General features: G+C 38.9%; 1 protein-coding gene across 9 annotated transcripts in view; it reads right to left on the reverse strand.

Annotated features, from left to right (window-relative positions):
* The window catches only part of BTRC (beta-transducin repeat containing E3 ubiquitin protein ligase), a 204153-nt gene that overhangs the window by 121198 nt on the left and 65800 nt on the right, over window positions 1-17155 (reverse strand). The window contains exon 1 of one of the 9 annotated variants that reach the window (XM_020790759.3): window positions 2210-2336. The exons of the other annotated variants lie outside the window; for them this stretch is intronic. The gene's annotated coding sequence lies outside the window, so the exon portion shown is untranslated. Of the gene's footprint in view, window positions 1-2209; window positions 2337-17155 lie in introns of those variants that run through there. 9 annotated transcript variants of the gene reach the window in all.

A 17155-nucleotide genomic window follows, 5' to 3' on the forward strand; every position in this document is an offset into this window, starting at 1 on the left:
CTCAAGCTTGACTCGATTCCATGATGATGGAATTTGGCACTGGATGCCTAGTAAGGAATTCAGCCTTGGCGCCGTGGGTTCTGTAAAGGCCATCAGTACGGCAAGAAATCTGCATAGTGGAAGGGGGTTTTCCCCAGGTGTCCTTAATGAGTCGAAGGATAGACTTATTAAAGGGTAGGCTCAATGGAGCAACCCGTTCTTGGTTGATGTCATCAAACACTGGGTCGACATCAACGGGTGGAGGCTGTTCTGCATCAAGATTTAGGGCTTGTGCCATCTGGAACACCAAGTGGGTGTAAGAGGAAAAATTGTCCAAAGAAGACGAGGTGTGACTGCCCCTCGTACCGGGGGGGTGGAGGAGGCAGGTCAGGCTCCTGAGAGGATTCGGAGTGCTGTGGCTCCGTAGAAACTGGTGACCCCGGGGAGGAAGGGTAGTCAGATTGGGCAAGGCCCTCAGTTGGTGGGGCTTGGTGTCGCTGTGTCAGTACAGTCTCGAAATGATCCCGAGAGGGAATCGGGTCTGGCGCCGGGGTAGGGCGTGAAATTGGGGCCGAAGGGACCGTAGCATGTCTCATGGCCGGTGCAGACGATGCAATGGGGTGCAGCAAGAGTGATGGGGCCACTGTACCAGGGGCCATCGTATGGGACCGATGCAGATCCATGGAAGGGGCTGCCAAAGGGGGGGTCCGGCGTCAGTCGGGGGTGCTTAGCTTGATCGGGCTGGTACCAATCATAGAAGGACTGCCAGATATAGGAGTCAAAGCACTGGAAGGGCGCCATCGGAAAGTGGCAAAAATCGCCCTGGGGCGCGATGGGCCTCGGCGGGAAAGTGCTTTCGTTTCTCCGTTTTCTTTCGCGGAGAAGAAGGGGGAGCCTCCGGTTCTGATGCCGAGCTTTCAACTGCCCGCCCTGATTCGGGGTTGGAATGGGCTGAGGCCGGGCTGGACTGTGACGCAGCCGCGTTGAGGCCAATGCTCGGAGTACTGAGGGGAATCGAAGAAGGACCCGCTGGTTCATGGGGCTCATCTCCATCTGAGATTAGATAGGGGGCTTCCCTCGAGGACTCCTCGAGAATGGGAGAAGGTAATAAGGGTAGAGGGGGCTCCACAGCAGGAGGCTTCTCCCTCCTGGGCCTCTTGGAAGCAGGTTTCTGTTTCTTTTTCGGCCCCACCTCGGGTCGAGCTTTCCCAGAAAAAGGCATTTTGTGCTTACCAGAAGACTTTGCTTTCTCAACAGTGTCCTTAGCTAGTAGCACGAAAATGGAATCAGAGTAGATTGACCTGCTGGAATCCGGTCTGCTGAGAGAGCGGGAGATCTAGCCACCTCTGAGGACGTAGCAGGAGGGTTCATGGCCGTTTGCCAAAGGTAAGATCTGAGTCTTTGGAGTCTCTGCTTAAGTGCCGGCTTGGTAAGGTTTTTGCAAGCAGGGCACAAGTGGGTCTGGTGCTCCTCGCCCAGACAAAAAAGACACTGTTTGTGGCCGTCTGAGAGTGCGATTTTGTTTGCACACGTTGTACAGTGCTTGAAAGGCGATGGTGAGGCCATTCAAGGCGAGTTAGAGAAGGAAAACGGGGAAAGGGAGGGGGAAGGGGGGGAAACCAGCGGGGAAGCCAATTTAGGCTAACAAAAGGCTAGGAGGATCACTAACTAAGTGATAAACTGCAAACAAAAGCTCAAAGAGCCTGGAAAAAATAGCCTAAAGGCAAAAGCGAAGCACTCTAGTTTTCCTGAGAACTGTTCAGCTCAGCGGAAAAAAGGAACTGAGGAAGATGGTGGGTAGGAGGAGCATATACCTCACGGAGGATCACACCACAAAATTGTTACTTTTAGCTCTAGAATCTTCCGAGAGAGTCAGCGCAGGCGCAGACAATACCCATATGTGTGCGTTCACAGAGACCATGATAAAGAACCAGTAATCTTTCCTCACATCTAGCATTTTTCTGGACTGCAAGGAGAAATCAAATATCTTAAATTCAACACATATGTTATCAGTGAATGAACAGTACTTGGACGATCACAAAGATCCGAAGTTCACAAAATGATCCTCAGAAGAACAATGGGATGATGTAGGTGGGATACCGAATACAAATATCCCAAATTAACAATGCTTGCATCAAACTTTTTGTTATGTAAAAGGACCATAAGGAAGACAGTAAGTGTAAACTTCCTTAGCCTTTGTCCATGGAACTCTTATATTACATTTAATTACCTTTCTAGCACACAAAACAGAGACTTCCCCATCTTGATGTCTTTAGATATGTTGGTATAACTGTAGGGTTAGAGTTGCAGATTAGCACATTATCAGAGTACCATGTTAGGGAAGGCTGCCATGCAGACTGAAAAACAAGAAACAATCAGAATGTTTAGAACAGCTAAATATATGAACTGGGTCTGAAATCCACAATTTTATCTTAATTGTAGGCAATAATTTAATTGTCAGCAGGGAGGAAAAGATTGCTTATATTTTCCAATACCGATATCAGAGGAGCATGTTTCAAGACAGTTCTTTATTTTTAGATAATAATTGTCTATTAAGAGATTCTTGGCAAATCCAATCTGTGTGGGAGGGCTTTACTCTCTAATTAACAAAGAATATGTAAATGACATAGCTCTCCCAACTCACAGTTTCTTAAGAAAGTGCCATGTGTTATGAAACTCGACAGCTTCTCCTTTCCTTCTAACATCACCACAATTACACAAGGATCTAAACTGTAATACCACAAATTTCTTCCTCAGAAACCTCTCAAACAAATTTTGGAATTAAATGCAGTGGGTGGGAGAAAACATTCCATAGGACCATCAACTGACGGGAACCCCCTTTAAGACAACCTTTATCTCACAGCAGGAATTGCAATCACCATGCCAACTGGGGAGATGCTTTTCACAGGAAGGGAGCGGAGGACTTTGTTTGCCAGCACTAATTATAAAACCATACTGATGCAACAATTTTTCAAATAACTATATGTGAGAAAAAGAGATGGAGAAAGAAAGAAACCATGTCTATGCAGAGAACATTTTTTTTCTGTTTTCAAATCCTTAATCCTGTTTGGAGCTGTCAGTGGGGGTTAATGGAAGCTTTGGATAGGAGAATTCCAATCTGGTTGGCAGATGGATAGGTTGGTTATAGCTGCATAACTATGTCTTGCCTGCAGGCACAATTCAGAACACTGTTAAAGCAATATAAACTCGCTGTCAAGCTGAACCATTTGGATCAGTAGCAAGGAGAAATAATAATAAAAGGAGTTCATTTCTGGGCCTTGTGCGTTCATGCTAGTATGCAGAAACTGATTAATTGTCGTAGTGAGCTGGTCGGCTGTACCTCCGATTCCTACTTCTGGAGTAGATTTTGCATGCTAATATAATCATTCTCCCTCTTGAGACATTAGCAAATAATCAAATGAAAAACAGGATCATAATTTACTGAGATTCGGGCAATTCTCTATGCAAATTTGACTTGTTATTGCTGCTGCCTCGTTAATCTGAATGCCTTTGACAAACTCCTTTGATTTATGAACTCATGACAACTCCAATGTGTATATATTTTGCTAGATTGACATTATCATTAAGAGTGGGTGGACTGAGCTCACATGAATGGCTGATTTTATTCGCTGGTGTCGGCTGCTCAACAGCTGAGCATCTCCTTTGCACAAAGCCCCCAAGCACAAGGCTCTTCCCATCTACCCATCCATTCATCATCTCGATGTTAATTGGCCCAGGCTTTAAGCAAATTTTCAACACGATTTAAAGGCATGATGACACTGATTACTGACCCTCTGCCATACGGTGCCTATTGATTAACCTGACAGAGATGATGAGCTTGAGGGAAACTAGGTGTGTGGAGACCTCAAAAGGATATATATAGTTTATGCAGGCAAGACACTTGTCATTATCCCAGAGGCCAGAATTTGTACAGAATTGGTCTTTAAAAATGTTGTTGCCTTTAAAAACCTACATCCAATAAGGAAGATGCATGGTGCTTTGAGGGGGAGAAAACCAGTTACACATATCTTGTCATATAGTCTCTTATTTTGGCAGAGCTCCTGGTGACAAACAAATCTCTTCCAAACAAGTAGGACTTAATGCAAACCACCATGTATGAATGTACATTATTTCAGAGACAGGAATATGTGGATGGGGAGGGAATGAAGTATATTAGTAAGGATTAAATGCATAGAGCCTGACACCAACATGTCTGGCCTTCAGAACTGAGACACAGTAGTAGCCCAACTAATCAGTTTTTAACTAATTTCATAAGCAGCCAAAGGACACTGTAAAGGTCAAACATGACATTCCCAACAATTGGGGGGGGAGTTTAAATGCTTGGCTTCCCAGTATTCCAGGAGTGAGATTTCTGTGTGTTTCCAGTACAATTTCAGCATCTTATGGGATAGCACAAAGGATGAACGTAAGCAGGCTGGAAAAATTCATTTGAATTACCTTGTGACTCTGCCACACATAGATTAAAGAGGAGGGGGAAATAAATGCCAGTCTAATGGTTGCAGGAGAGTAAAACTCATGTAGTCCCTTTCCAATAACCTTTGTAAGTGATAGATGAATCCAAGAGCCCTGCTACTGTAAAGGGACCGTCAGCATCCCGATTTCATAAATGCAGTTTGGCAGTTTATAAATCTCAGCTATTTCAAAAAGCTTGAGTCTGAAAACTGATAGAGCTTATGTGAAAGAAAATGTAAACAGCTTATAAAACTTATGGGCTCACTATCTAATTAAATCATTTAGAAGACTTCCTTCACCCACTCCATGAGGAATTAGATACTTATGCCCCCAAAGCAATTCTACTTTGGAAAGTAGAATGAGGATGCAAGGCCAAGCTGAAACAAACCAAAGCTAATAGACTACTGAGCGTTGCCCTATCCCCCAGGAATTATCGTCAACAAAAGGGACATTGTGATATGGATCACAGTAACTGTGTCTAATTTTCTGATTGAGAAATTTATGTACAGACTGCTTAAATCCACTGCTACTCATCTACAGCAGGTTCCAATTCCTAGCTCTTTGGAACTTCATGTAAGTAAAGGCATGATGATATTTAAGACAACATGGATCCAGTTTAAGCTGTAACTGGTTTGGGGAAGAGGCTGGAAAAGTTAACAGTCTTCACTATTCTCTCTGAGAAAATGATACACTGTCTTAGGACATGGGTTTGCTGACTAAAGAAACTGTGTCAAAACTCACAGAGTCTAACTATTTACCCTTTAAGGCAAGCTTCTGCAAACCAAATCAGGAATTCATGTTTGAAGAGATGAAGACGGGGTCAGTTTTTAGATTCTATCCCCTTCATACTGCACTGAATCACAAGATATCTTATGCAATCATTATGACGTTTTTCTTATTTTGTGGCATTTCCAGAAATAACACATTAGCATGTTTCACTGTGACAAGGCATATCAAAATCCCACAAATTCAAAAAGCACAATCAAGTCATTCCTTGTTCATTCCTAGTTACATTTCTTGGAACTATGATTGTTAAAATACTTTAGACTTCAGTCTTCTATAGCCACATATGTAAAATCTTCCCTATATGTAAAAACAATATTTTCAAAATAGTCTAAGATGTGCCGTCGTTTAGTCGTGTCCGACTCTTCGTGACCCCATAGACCAGAGCACGCCAGGCCCTCCTATCTTCCACTGCCTCCCAGAGTTGTGTCAATTTCATGTTCGTTGCTTCGCAGACACTGTCCAGCCATCTCATCCTCGGTCGTCCCCTTCTCCTCTTGCCGTCATACTTTCCTAACATCAAGGTTTTTTCCAAGGAGTCTTTTCTTCTTCTAAGATGTGCACAGCCCTTAAAAAGAATCCTAGATAGCATTATGTGTAAGACAATATGCCCACTAAATACAGTACCTTTTGAGAACAAGTCCTACATTATTTTTATGTTCCAGGAATTTAGACAGAATGTTAAGTAGTACATTTCATAGGTATTCAAGGTTTCTAACCTCACAAGCTAGCTGGTCAGTGGTCTTTCAAGTTTATGTGTATAAAATCTTATTTTCACACTTAAACAGCCAAGATCCTTTGAATATAATTTTCCACATATTAAGCAAAGAACATTTGCTTCTCATAATCAGGACATCTGGTTATTTTTGTAACAGACATCTGCATTCAGCAGAGCTGTTTCTTAATTTTTCTTAACAAGAGGTTACATTAGAGCTATAAAAACCTTAAGGACTGTAAGGAATTATTTGTGAATTTTCAAAATGACCAGACCATTCTGTTCACTTACTGGACACAAGATTTTGATGGTTGAAAATGTCCCAATAATTTTCTTAAAATCATATCAGAAAGGCCACAATGCCAAACAAAAGAAAATATCATTAAATTGGATTTACTACTATGATTATTCAATTCCTTTTAATCAGCTATCCAACGTACCTAAAAATAAAACTGCCATGTGATACATCTAAATCTGAACTGATATCGTCTGTATTTTCTTGCCTACTATGCTGTTCTTTCATAGTCACCTTTAGACCTATCAAAGCTGAATCCAATTTTAAATAAAGTGCTAGAAGTGTGTAACAAATTATTTGTGGGCTTAGTTTTAACTTGGAAAAACAGTACAGTATATTAAAAAGAGAGGAGGAGAGAGCAGTACACTTGCAACTGTAATGATTTTTTTGCTTCCTTGTTATGCTTCAATTCCATTGTTTGACTACTTAACACATTTAAAAGGTTGGACTGCAGAACACAGAAGCACTAGATTAAGAATTAGTCCCTTTCATTCTACTTTCTGCAGTGTCAGTTCAAGATTTTTCTAAGTTCAGTACTGGTGAAATTTAAACTGAAGGAAAGAACAGCATAAAATCAGGCTATGAACCCATAGTGACACTATCTCTGGGTAGTGTGGGTGGCATATAAATTGAATAAATAAATAAAATAAATAAATAAATGTCAAAGTGGCAGCAAAAACATGTAGTAGTAAGAGCCAATACATCTGAGGTGGGGTTTGAAGGAAATGTTTTATTATAATTTTTTAGACATGGAGTCACTTCTCCTTTCAGTATTTATTGTGGCTTCACCTGTAGGCAAATTTAAAAGCACTTGGTAAACAGACTGTGAAATTGGCTAGTCTTACTGCACATTCTGCATCATCTCATATGCTACTTTCTAACTTCTCTTCTAATATCACTAGCAGAACATGATGCTGAACCCAATGTTCTTAAAATTAACTGGACTGTCCCCAACACCATTCTCTCCACTGAAACATTGCATCATTCTTTTGGCAACTCTCAAACTCTTTAGGGTCCCTAAACTGGCCATTCCTGAGCAAATTTGCTTCTCTATGTTCTGATGTCATACACACCCCTCACCACAAAATGTCCTGTTGTAGACAGTTATTTTTTTTAAATTAAAGTTAATAATAACAGCACTTAACATAAAATGTGTATACTGTACATACAATACAGTACACCTATAATTCCCCTCCAGTGCCACCTTCACCCTCAGGACTAGGTAACCAAAATATTATTTTAATCCCTTTTCATCCCATTCCACTCCAAAAATACATTGATTCTTCTTCTGGCTTATGACCTTTACCTTTCAAAGACATATTTCAAATATAGATTCCATAACTCTTTAAAATCATTATGTTTTGTCATTCCCCTTCTTACTTTCATTTCACATGTTAGTTTCTCATTAATTGCTAAACTCCACATTTCTTTGTACCAATCTTCAAGATTAATTTGCTTATCACTATTTCAATTATTTTCAAATACAAGTCTTGCTGCTCTAACCATTATAATAATTAACTCTTTCTGTTCTTTTTTAATATGGTCATTCTTAATTACTGTATTTTTTGCACCATAAGACTCACTTTTTCCCCACAAAACAGGGGGGTGGAAAGTCTGTGCATCTTATGGAGCGAAGAAAACAGATTATATTTTCCTGTTTTCTTCTCCTAAAAAATCGGTGCGTCTTATGGAAAGGTGCGTCTTATGGGGAGGCAATAATTGGTGATATTTGAATATTATATCCAATAATTTCTCTAATTTCTTTAAAAATCAGTGCTCGTTATTTCTTTCTTATTTCACAAGTCCACCACATATGCATATAGGTCCCCTTTTCTTTTTTTACATCTCCAGCACTGAGATGGTACTTTTTTATTTATTATATTCAGTTTTATTATATTCAGTCTTGGTGGAGTAAAGTACCATTCCATGCAAACTTGTGATGATTTTCTTTTATCCTTATAAACATATTCTTCATTATTCTTTGTGACCATATTTTATTCCAATCCTCACTTTGACCTCCTCCTCTAAATCTTCTTGCCACTGATTTTTCATCATAGCTTTTTCAGATCCTGCTTGTGTTAAAAACTTTTAGATTACACTAACTGTGCCCTTTCTTTTGTTTCCTTCCCCTTGAGTTTGTCTTTGCTCAATAATCTCCTCAAATTTTGTCAACTTTCTAATTTCTCCTACTTTTCTGATCAACATCTTTGTCCAACTTTCCATTTGGAGTATGTTTAACCAAGATATCCCTTCTTCTTGCCCTAAAATTTCCTTTATAGTATTTTTATCTTTCATCTTTTGCATCCAACTCATTACTGTATTTAACCCTTTTGCTACTAATACTTCTTTACGTTTAATTTTAACAATTTTGAGGAAGTTCTGAGTCTCCACTACTTGTTGTAATGGGGAAATAAGTGGACTTAGGATATATCTATTTTCTTTCCAACATTCTAATATGTTCTTCAAAAACGGATTAGTTATTCTCTTTACTTCTTCCACAATTTTTTAAAGAGGAAGTCTTCTGATCTATTAGAATATTCTGACATTTCCACTACCCTCAATATTAAATTTCTTGTGTTGAATACAGTTCTATTTTAATGTCTCTCCTTTCACAGTATCTTCAAAGCTGAGCCGCTAGGTTCAGTTCTGTCCTTTGACTTTATCTAGAAATAATTAGCTTTGGATGACACAGCTTTTCAGATTACAGTGGTACCTCGCTTAGCGATGTTAATTGGTTAAAAAAAAAAAAGCATCGCTATGGGAAAACATCGCTAAGTAAAACACCATTTCCCATAGGAATGCATTGAAAACCGGATAATCTGTTCCAATGGGAACGGATTACCATCCTTAAGGGAAAATCGCCACAGGAAACATCGCTAAGTGAAACACGGTTCCCCCATTGGAATGCATTGAACTGTAGGTTTGACATTCCAATGGGGGAAAAAAATTCACCAAAAATTAATGAAGAGTCAGAACAAAGCCAAATTAAGTTTGCAAAGGTTTTACAAGGTGCACTAATGATTCCAAGCATTTTAAACAGTTTTTGAACATTGTAAGACACTTTAAAAATAGCAAAAACGGACCTGTCAAAACCATTGAAATGCACTGAAACCTATTCAAGCATTTTAAACAGTTTTTGAACAGTTTAAGACACTTTAAAAATAACGAAAAACGGACATCGCTAAGCGAAACAGGGGGACCCAAACTGTCATCGCTATGCGAGGCATGGTCCTGAATATTGCTAAGCGAAAATCGCCCATAGGGAACATCGTTAAACGAATCGTAAAATGCTCCACAAAAAATAGCTAAGCGAATTTTTCGTTAAAGCAATCGTTAAGCGAGGCACCACTGTACTATGCTGCAAATTCTTTCTGTGTAGGCCATCAGCATGAAAACATAAACACGCACTTCATGATTTTCAACAACTGCTTCCATTCCTTCCATTTCACAGCTTTTGATAGCTTAAGTGGTAGTCCAATCGTCTCCCCATATTCTTGTTTAACCCTATTATCCTACTGAGCCATATCTATATGTTTTTTCATCAAACATATAGGAGAGGTAATTGTACAATAAAGTCCAACAATTTCTGTGGCTTAGAAATCAGTGTTCTAGATGCGCCATACGTAGAGGTCTAGAAATCAGTTTTACTGTGCATCTCTTTCATCTTTGGGCACCCTTTGGACGTGGGTTGGAAGCACACTTTAATAGTCAAAAACTGCTGCCAGATTGTTGTCAGCAGTCTTGATTCCACTGTTGGCAATCCAGTGGATTTTTTGTTGTTGGAACTATTAAAGGTTCCCCCACCCCCACCCCATCCTGGAGCTCCCAAAGCTTCTGTGGGACAAAAGGGATTCCTAGGGAGCCTCATAACCTGAAAGTGGTAAATAGGAAGTTTTCAATTTGTTTAAATTAATTATTTCTGGTGCTGGATTCAATTTATGCCACTGTAATACAACTGTAGAGTAACCCAGAGAGGCTAGTGTGTTAGATTAAGAAGGCAGCTGGCCCTCAAGCCCAGTTACCAAGACAGTAGACAGAAACTAATGCAGCTACACCAGATGTGGCAAAGATTACCATGGTGGAGATACATAATTTTACAAGCTCATACTTATATTCAAAGAAATATACAACAGTTCCTTCATCTTTCTCTGCTACAGGCCAATGGCACTGAAGAAAAGGAATACTGTAGTTATAAAAGAATCCAATATAATTCACTCAGCATAGAAGATTTAATGTGAATAGGACAACGCTGCCAACTTGATTTCTAGACTTAACCAACATCATTGTTGGATTATTATTGTTATACCACTGTTATCACTATGCTATATAACCCAATTGTTGTAGTGATGTCTATATGCATTTCAGTTTTTAAAACTCTGACACTAGAACACAGTCTATTACATAATATTGATATTGATCAATGGTTTTAAATATGGCAAAATAATATAAAGCTTACAAAATCGGTTAATTTTAAGGAAAACATATACAAGATGTTATACAGGTGGCATATGACTCCGGAAAAATTGTCAAAGATTTATACAGATGCGTCAAATGTTTCCTGGAAGTGTGAAGCACATGAGGGAAGCTTTTAACATATGTGGTGGACTTGCAGAGTAGTGAAACAATATTGGATAGGAGTGCATACTTTGTTACAAAAAATATTGCTTTGTAAGGTTCCACTAACTCCAGAACTGTTTCTATTGAGTATGATACCAGACAACATAGATAAGACAAAGTGCTTAGTTATATATATAGTCACTGCAGCCAGAATTCTTTATGCCAAAAATTGGAAAAGACCTGTGATACTGAAACAAGAGGAACTTATTGAGAAGATACGGGAAGTGGCAGAAATGGACATTCTATCAAAAGCGTTGAAAGACTGTCCAGTACAAAAGGCAACTGAACGATGGGATTTATTTTATAAATGATTCGAGTCACCAGATAGTGCTTGAATAACATAGATCTAAACTAGGATGTAAATGTCAATTAAACTCTGGAGGGCAGCAAATAGTAGAAAAGCAGAAAGTTTGAATTTTGATATTGCAATATGAATAGACTGGATGTCAGTACATTTTGTGTTTCTCCTCCCTCCTCCTTTTTTCCCCTTACATTTCCTTTTACCCTCTGTATCCCATACCCTATCCCAAGTTATAAATAAATAAATAAATAAATAAATAAATAAATAAATAAATAAATAAACAAACAAACAAACAAACAAACAAATAAAAAGAACACAGTCTATTGATTCAGGAAAAACTTCAAAGGCAATACATTTCCTCACTGCCGGGGACAAGGCATGATAGTATCAAGCAACTTCATCACAGAAGAAAGAAATATGTCTACATAATAGCTCCTGATTCCATACCTGAAAGCCAGGCAGATTTTAAGTTTCTAAAATGAAGTCCGCAGCTTTAAAGTGGGGTATATTGAAAGCCACACTCTCTTGCTTGTACATGAATGGCCTATTAAACCAACAAAATATCTGTTTTAGTTAACTTCAGGGTGGGGAGGGAACCAAGAGAGAAACTAAATGTACTTAAATACTGGGGGGGGGCTCCCCCTTGGGCTGAATGCCTTTCATCCAGCAAGACATTCAAAGCAGTGACCCAGCAAATGGATTGAAAAAGCAATCTTCCGTCTGAGTGCCACATTATCCTTCCTATTCAGTATTCTCTGTGAGATATCTCAATCAGCTGTGTGCCTGTGTAAGTGACACTGCAGCCCATTGCTGGGTTAATTAAACATTTGACTTTAACACCCTCCCATCATTAAGCAAATAAAAACAGATAATTCGAGCCACATTTCATATACAAGGTACACAATACACGTCAAAATTTTAGCAAGTTCTAGGCCCCGAGGGGAGTTCCACTGGGGAGATAATCAGTTTAACTCTTAGCTGGTTTATCAATTATTCTATTGATTAAAGTGGGGTGATTATGCAAGACTCTGTTTTGCCACATGGGATAAACATTAGAGCAAGTCAAACTCAGGAGGCCCAAAAGAGTCTTGGAAAATTAAGAGGCCGATATCTGCTCAGAACAACTCACTTGAGACACACAGATGGGAAAATTGATTTCTTTTTTGTTTGTTCCCTTGCTTATTTGTTTGATTCAGGATAACAGAAGTTCCTGATCAAAATATGACAGTATGGTTATCTCTCATGAATGTATATGTATCTGCATGGCATAGAATTTAAGTTTGTTTTTCTACATTTCAAGCAGGAAAGCAGTGCTTGATTTATAAATTCTGGTTTGAAAATGCAATGAGGGAATACTATGTTGTGTACTGGAACCCAATTACTTAATTATCATACAGCACTTATATATTAACTAACCAAGTGTTACCACCAAGCGGACCTGTGAAGGGTGATGGGGCCTGAGTGAAAGGCTTCCCTGATGATCTTAACAAGATGTGGTCCTTGAGACAGCTTGGACCCAAGTGATTTGGAGCTTTATAGGTTAAAGCCAGCACTTTGAATTGGGCCCAGAAATGGATCAGCAGCAAGAAGAGCGACTGTAACAGGGGAGCTACATTATCATTGTATCCAGCCCCAGTTAACAAACTGGTTCCAGTGTTTTGAACCCTTTGAAACTTTCAAACTCTTTCCAAAAGTAAGGCCATATACGTACCGGGGGGGGGGGCAATTAATTTCTATAGGGAGGGCCACATGAAAAATCTGAACTGTGTTCGGGGGCCAAATCAACTTTACTTAAAAATAAACTGAAACAGTGATGTTATGATTGTTGTTATTTTAAACTTGTTAATCTTCACAAATACTAAAGAGGTTTTTTTGCGGTATGCTAAAGATAAGCAACTGATCAACTTTAGACAAAAAGCTAAAAATGATTTTGATATTCAAAACTGTCCGCGGGCCAGACAGGAACAGCTTGCGGGCTGTATGTGGCCCTCGGGCCACACTTTGCCCAGGTCTGCCATATACAGTGCTTTACAGTAATCCGTCCAGGATGTACGTAACTAAGGCATGTGTCATTGTGGCCAGATCAGACTTCTTCAGAAATAGGCACAGCTGGTGCACTAGTTTTAAGTGTGCAAAGGCACTGCTGGCCACCATCAAAACCTGGGCATCCAGACTCAAAGACAAATCCAGGAGCATGCCCAAGCTGTGCACCTGTGTTTTCAGAGGGAGTGTAATCCCGTCCAGCATAGGCTGAACCCCTCTTCCTTGACCTGCTTTTTGACTGACCAGGAGTACCTCTTTGTTGTGTGGGTTAAGTTTCAGTTCATCCACCTTTATCCAGTCCATTATTATCACCAGATACTGATGTAGAACTGAAAGAACCTCCTTGGATCTTAATTGGAAAGTGAGATAGAGTTGGGTATCATCTGCATACTGGTGTCATGAAACACCAGAACTCCAGACAACCTCTCCCAGCCGTTTCATGTAGATGTTAAATATCATAGGGGACAAAACAGAACCCTGAGGGACACAACAGACTAATAGCCAGGGTGTCAGACAAGGTGTCACTTTCTGAGTTCTCCTCTCCACAAAGGACCAAAGACACCATAAAACAGTGCCTGAGAGACAGCCCAGAAGGATACCATGGTTGATGTTATTGAAAGCTGCTGAGGTGTCCTGCATGTATGGGCATATTTAGATAAAAATTGTAGGACAGCCAGAGTCATCATGGTACAGACTTAACAGAGATACAGGTACAAAGAAATTTAGGAAAAGAGGTTAACCCATCTATTTTTTCTGAGTCCTCTATGGGAAAGAAGTGAAAACATGAAAGCCCCAGTATCGATTACAGTATCATCAGAATATGTGCATCTATTCAATTTTTCTTTCTTTGTGTTAAGTACATTTCACTGGTTGTGTTCAGTGGCTTGTCTCAGCAGAAAAGACATCTGACTTGCAAAAGTCAAAAGCAACTAATTTTTTTTTAATTTTTCTCCAATCTAGTCAAGCCTCCCTAGAAGAAGGTCTAAGTAAAACTCCAGAACAGAATGGAATATAAAGCTGAGAGCTGCGGTATATGTGTACTGTACTGGGAAGGGGATCCAGCAAAAATTCTGCATCACAACAAAAGCAAAGCCACCAATGGATATAACCCACCACTTCCTGTTTAAGTGATAAATTTGACCATGGTGGCTAAAATCTGTCTGCATTTCACATGACTTACTGTATGCTATATTTAAAATCTGATACTAATATACTAATAACATTGTTATAATATTTGATTAAATATTCAGGTTACACAGTCTACTAATCATTTTCTGTTTCTATTAATATGAATTCACTTCAGAAAAATGGTGCTGAGGTCTACATTCTATTTCTAGAAACAAAGACACATAATCCTCTTTTTGTTCTGTCAGAGTTATTCTGCACTGTTGGTTTAATTCTGAACTTCACTTTTCCACTATTTTGTGAAAAGCAAGAAAATCCTACTTAAAATGCCTTTAGAGTATAAGAACTGGGGATTCTAATACAGTGGGGTCTCTACTTAAGAACGTCCCTACTTAAGAACAATCCAACTTAAGAACAGCTCCATTTGCTAAATTTTGCTTCTACTTGAGAACAGAAATCCAAGATAAGAACAGGAAAAAAAACCTTTCCTGCTCTTTTTTGAACCTTAGGTCATCGTAGGTTAAAAAAAATTTCTCCCCCTAGTGGTAGAGTACGTATTAACCAGCTTTGCATTAGTTCCTATGGGAACTAATGCTTCAATGTACGAACGCACCTCTACATAACAAAAAAACAGCCAGAACGGATTAATTGGTTTTCAGTCCATTCCTATGGGAAATTTTGCTTCAACTTAAGAACGTTTCAACTTAAGAACACCATTCCAAAACGGATTAAGTTCTTAAGTAGAGACCCCACTGTACTACTTATATACATAATTGTTGTTTGAGTTTCTAAAAATTGTAAAAGAATGATATAATATGCAAGCTAATTTATGCATTACTCATTTCACCTTATTAGCACATTTACCGCCTTACTCTTTTGCCCTGTCCTCATCAATGTTTATGGAATTACAATTTCAAGAAACTTCACATCATGAATCACTAAACCTTAGTTCACGTGGAGAAATATGGGCTGACTCTTGCCACTTGTAAGAGGACATCAAGCCAGACCCCTTGTCCTTACCACAGCCAACTTAGTTGAGCCAGATTCATTCTTTTCAAGCATATTTCCTTTTCTTCATCTTTTAATTCAAAATCTTCAAATTTCAGTCTCTAAATTTTATACACAAATAGGAATCAGCTTCCAAAGAGCGGCTTCAGCTGAGTATCTTGATTTGTCATATACAAAAATAAAATTGGAAAAGTCTAGAAAAGTCACAGCAGAAATGACAAAGAATAGTGCAGCACCTTAAAAATCTATACATTTAATGTGACATAATCTTATATAGGCAATAGGTTATTTCAAATGCATGAAGTTTCCTGGCTACTGTATGAAACTGAATATATGTGACACAAGCTTTTGTGCACTCCAGTCTTTTTTATTAGTGGAATTCATTGTGAGAAAACGTAATGCATTTCAACTAAACTGTAGGCTCATGTCACAGTAAGGGTTCATTTTAGCTGCATCAAAAGGCACCCTAAGTTACTATTCCCTTCAAGAATTTTAGAAGACTTGAGTCCAGAATGTATTTAGCTTTGTTTAATTACTGATCTTTTTAACAAGTACTTATTTGCCACCTCAACACTGTGTATATTTGCAAAAAAAATTGGGAAAGGTAGAAAAGGACCAGAATAGGCACATGGCTGGATCTCTCCTAGAATGATTTTAAAAATACAAAACTATTTATAAGAATACTCTTGATAAATAATAATATGTGTACAGATATATGGAGAGGTGTCATTTATTTGGTATTAATAAAGGGGAAGTGACACAGACTTTTGCAAGAGTTAAAACAATCTTGAATGCGGAATGAGGATCCACAGAGGAAAAAGAAAATGTCGTAACTCCCAAATCGTCTCGGTGCAGGGTGCGGTGGGGAGCACGATTTGCATAGTTTTTTTGTTATGTGTTAGTATATTCGTATGATTTTTGTTTATATTTTTTAAAATGAATATTCCTTCTGGAATACTTAGAATGTTGAATGTTGAGAATGTTCAAATCAATGCTGTAAAGATAAGGCCTCCTATGTCGTGATATGAAAAATACCAGCAGACAGCACATTCCAAAACAGGTGCTACTTTCCTAGATTTCTTCTCTGTGTGTGCATAGACATATAATAATAACTATTCTGCATCAAAGCTGAAATCCAAGACATCCAGTCAAGTCATCCGAGGCTAGCAACAGTTCCATCTACATAAGCATCCTTGTTTCAACAGTTTCAACTACCAACAACTGCAAAGAAAGCCACTCTGAACCTAAGAGGAACCATGCACATCAAAAAACAGACCTAGAATCAAAGTACAAAATCAAAAACTGAACTTCTGTCTCAAAACTACTTAAAACTAGTAGGATACCTAATGAAAAGTGTGACATAGGCACAGGTTAGTCCTTCTTAGCCACTTCCATTGCAAGCTGCATTGGAAAAACATGTAAATACAATATCAGTTGGAGCTTTCTCCCTTCAGATCTTCCATCTCTTGCAAAGGCAGTTAAAAGAACAAGTTGTATTAACATGCTGCATTTTACCCTCACCACTAGAAATACTAAGGGTGCTGTTTGTAATGGTATTCTTTTAAGAGGTTTGTTCTCTGCAGCTGTTTTCTGCTTGCAGTGTATTTTGTGTAATCAGCACATCATCATAAATACATTGGCTGTTCCCCTGAGGGGAGCTGTCAGTGTTTAATTTACAGAACAACCTGGCCAATGTGAATTCTAACACTACAGCACTAAGGCAAAGCATTGCCAGACTCAGGGAAAAAAACAGATTTCTATGAATTTTTATATCAAGAGCTGGTCCCAGGACACCTTGGGTTCAGAAACAGATTAT

The sequence above is a fragment of the Pogona vitticeps genome, chromosome 3, assembly GCF_051106095.1.
Source record: "Pogona vitticeps strain Pit_001003342236 chromosome 3, PviZW2.1, whole genome shotgun sequence".
In the NCBI taxonomy this organism is placed as follows: Eukaryota; Metazoa; Chordata; class Lepidosauria; order Squamata; family Agamidae; genus Pogona; species Pogona vitticeps.